The sequence below is a fragment of the Herpailurus yagouaroundi genome, unplaced genomic scaffold, assembly GCF_014898765.1.
Source record: "Herpailurus yagouaroundi ecotype Mexico unplaced genomic scaffold, PumYag 208, whole genome shotgun sequence".
Lineage (NCBI taxonomy): Eukaryota > Metazoa > Chordata > Mammalia > Carnivora > Felidae > Herpailurus > Herpailurus yagouaroundi.
Window position 1 is genome coordinate 222,520 of NW_024412439.1, and position 4,067 is coordinate 226,586.

The following is a 4,067-nucleotide window of genomic DNA, read 5'->3' on the forward strand; positions in this document are numbered from 1 at the left end:
TCACTTGGGCATCCGACTTCAGCTCGGGTCATGATCTCGCAGTTTGTGCATTCAAGCCCCGCATCGGGCTCTGTGCTAACGGCTCAGAGCCTGGAGCCTGTTTCAGATTCTGTGTCTTCCTCTCTCCCTGTCCCTCCCCTGCTTGTGCTCTCTCTCGAAAGTAAATAAACATTAAAAAAAATTTTTTTAAGGGGTTCAGGGGATTTGAGGGAATGGTAAAACTTTTATAACTTGTTTGGGAGTTTTGCTACATGAGGGTATACATTTGTCAAAACCATACGCTGAGGGGCGCCTGGGTGGCTCAGTTGGTTAAAGTCTGACTTTGGCTCAGGTCGTGATCTTACAGTTTGTGAGTTCGAGCCCCACAACAGGCTCTGTGCTGGCAGTGCGGAGCCTGCTTGGGATTCTCTCTCTCTCTCTGCCCCTCCCCCACTTTCACTCTCTCTCAAAATAAATAAACTTAAACAAAAAAAACTATACCCTGAAAAGGGTCATTTTTATTGTATGTAATGTAAATACTACCTGAATTTTTTTTAATTAAAAAAAATGTTTTTAAGTTTTTTTAATTTTTAATTTAAAAAAAAATTTTTTTTTAATTAAAAAAACTCCCACAAACAAAAACCTCAACCATGATGGGTACATCGGGCCTCATCTTACTATTCAATGTATTTATATATACTGTATGTTTGAAATTTTCCAATATTAAAAAGAAAAACAAAAACCCTAAGATTGTATCTCTCATCTGCTCAAAACCTTCCCATAGCTCTCTCCTGGCTCAGAGTAAAGGCCAAAGTCTTCACTGTGGCCAGCAAGGACCCTCAATCTATCCCTCAGGCCCCTCAGCATCACCCCTCTCCCCTGGCTCCCTATGCTCCAGCCCCACTGGCCTCAGTGGGTTCTTTAAACATACCTCAGGGCCTTTGCACTGGCTGCTGTCTCTGCCTGGATTGCTTTTCCCCTTGCAACATCTCCTGACTCACTTTCTTATCTCCTTCAAATCTTTCATTAAAAGACCTCAAGTCAGTTGAGGTGGGTCCTGGCAACCTTGTCTGAAACTTCCCCCAATAACATGGCCCACATCCCACCTGGCAGAATCTCTGGGACATTCGTCCCCAGGAGATGGAACAAGTATTTCTTTCTTTCTTTGCTTATTGTCTCTCCCTCTCCTAGAATGTAAGCTCCTGGAGGGCAGGGAGTTTGGCCTGTTTTGTGTGTCCCCTTAGAATAGTGCTTGGCGCACAGTCGGTACTCAATACGTGTTTGCTAAATGAAGTAATGAAATGACTGAATAAATGATATCCTTATACATAGGACCGGGTCTCCATGTGGCCCCACCAGCCCCCAGTCATAGGGGCTTTAAGCAGTCAGGGCTCACCGACCCCAAGACTATTGGGACCCGGCTTTGCTTTCTAACTTCTGGAGTCACACATTCATTCAGCAACCCATCCACAAGTTCTCCTTCGTGGCCAGCATGCTCTGGGGTCAAAAGATAAAGCAAATCCATTCAACCTGGTATATATTAATTACTCACTTTATCTTTTATTGATCTGCTGCCTTGTTTCACAAATGATTTCTGCACGTTTTAAACACCCCAGCAAGCTACTACATTAAAAAGTAGGAGAAAAAGAAAGGAATCTAAAACAGGTTGGGGCAGGGGGTTGGGGGGGGGTTGGGGGAGCGCCTGAATGACTCAGTCAGTTGAGCGGTAGACTCTTGATTTCAGCTCAGGTCATGATCTCATGGTTTATGAGTTCGAGCCCTGAGTTGGGCTCTGCACTACAAGCCTGTTTTGGATCCCCTCTCTCTGTCTCCTGCCCCTCCCCGACTCATACTCTCTTTCAAAAATAAACATTAAAAAAATTAAAAAAAAAAAAAAAAAAAAAAAAACCAGGGAGGATCTTGGGCTCTTCTGCTAGGCTTGGTGTGCACTGGGACATGGTGTGCCCGGGACTTATTCAGAGAGGAATCTCCCCTGGACTGAGGCTGGTTGGGAAGCATCAGTGAGGGCTTCCTGGAGTAGGTGATATTTTACTAATAGCACAAGCAAAGGCCCAGATGGGAAACAGCATGGCCTGTTCATGGAATTTCCAGAAGCAAGTGCTTTGGAGACAAAGAAGTCACCTGAGACATATAAAGGTCACATCTTGCTTGCACAGGATTACAGTCAACCCTGACTCAGCTGAGGTCAAGGCCCCGTCTGACCCCAGAATCTCTTTCTGTCTCCTTGTACATAATGACTCACTCCTCAGCCTTGTTTTTATTTCCAAACTCCATGATACAATGTACACTTGTTAAAAAAAAAAAAAAATCCTGCTAGGATATTCTCAATAAATACATCTGACAAAGGACTTACAACCAAGCTATAAAAAGAAAAGTCTCCAATAAATCAAAAAGAAGAAAAGCGAATGGGCAAAATCCTTAAACAGGCTCTTCACAAAATTGGATATCCAAATGGCTAAGAGTCTTTCGAAAAAGGCTCAACATCATCAGTCATCGGGCAAATGCAACTTCAAGCCACTGAAAGACCACTTGACAGTCACTCATCAGAATGGCTAAAGTTAAAAGATGCCAACACCAAATGGAACTCTCAAAATTACTATTAGGAGCATAAAATAGTACGGCCATTTTGGAAAAAGGTCTGACAGTGTCTCATAATTTGGTCTCATAAAAGGCAATTTCTCTTACACCTTCCATAAGAACATCATTCTTGGTAAAGACCCAGCAGGAGTGCTACAATACAGACACTGACAGAGGTGTTCAAGAATGTGTTCAAAAGAGGTGTTCAAGATTTATTCGTAATGGTCAAAACCCGAAAGCAACCCGAGAGCAGATAAATACATTACAGTATGTGCCCACAATGGAATACCATTCAGTGATGACAAGATAACATAGATGAATCTCACAGATAATGTTGAACAAAAGACATTAGACACTAAAAAGCACACACTATGATTCTGTTTATGTGAAATTCCAGAAAAATCAAATTAGCTAATGATTCTAGAAGTCAAGGACAGTCCTTGCTTGAAAGCTGGGGCCACTGATTGGAAGAGCTGTGAGGGAACCATAAGTGTTCTCTGCCGTGATTTGGGTAGTGGTCATGTGGCAGTGACCTTCAAGCTTGCACCTTAATTAACAAACTAGTAAAGGGTAACCTGTAGTTCATGTGATTCATAAACAGCAGTGGGTGGGAGGGAGCACAGCTTCAAGTGTGAACACAATGAGGGTAGGAGGAAGGCTGGTCAAGTCCCCCTTTCGGAAAAGAAGGTTGCCGCCACCCCCACAGTCTTGTGAGTCCCTGCCCCTCTTCTGGGACTCAGTTTCCCCAACTGCGGAGTGGATCCAGAGATCTCCACGGCTTCTTACACTTTTGTCTCTTTTGGGGTAAGGCGGTATTTCACCCCTATCCCAAACGAGTCTTCTCAGGATTGTCCCTCCCCACCAGCCATACCTGCATAAGGGCCGGATACGAAGCACCAAGCCTCCCAAGGTCCCAGCTGTGTGACCTCAGGTCTTTCAGTGCCTCGGGCCTCTATTTCCTCATCTGTAAAATAGAGTCAAGCATACCTATTTTTCAGGCTTGTGATGAGAATTTTCACTGAGTGCAGGGAGTCGTTACTGAGCGCTCCCTGTAGCTTACCAGGGCTTTGCTATGCACACGCTGTGCACACAGCAAGTGCTTAATAAATGGTGGCTTCGAGAGGACGATTAGATTCCCCACGGGTGGTTACGTCTTTTTGAGAAGGGGTCCGTGTGGGGTGCCCAAAGTTGCTTGCGGGTCAAACGCAAGAGGGGAAAGGGGTCCTGGTGCAGACGGGGAGCGCGTTGTTTTGTTTGCGGCGGCGAGTGGAACGCGGCCAGCGAGGCGCACGGCCCCTTTAAGAGTCGAATGGAATGTATCAAAACAAAAAGGTCGCGCGCCCACTGGCTGCGCGCCGCACGTGACCTCACAGCTGATTTCCTGGCCCCCCTCCTTTTTTTTGTTGCTGCCGCCGCCGCGGCCGCCGCCGAGTGTCAGTTTCTGCGCCGCCGCCTGCGGTCTCCCGGCTGCGGGCTGCCGGCCGTCCCGA

At 45.9% G+C, this 4,067-nt stretch overlaps 1 long non-coding RNA gene across 1 annotated transcript; it reads right to left on the reverse strand.

Moving 5' to 3' along the window:
• Positions 1-2,764: 2,764 nt before the first annotated feature.
• Positions 2,765-4,061, reverse strand: LOC121015780 (uncharacterized). Its single transcript, XR_005783962.1, has 2 exons — positions 3,638-4,061; positions 2,765-3,541 (listed from the first exon to the last, which is right to left on the reverse strand). It is a non-coding gene; the product is annotated as an uncharacterized LOC121015780 (long non-coding RNA).
• Positions 4,062-4,067: the final 6 nt, after the last annotated feature.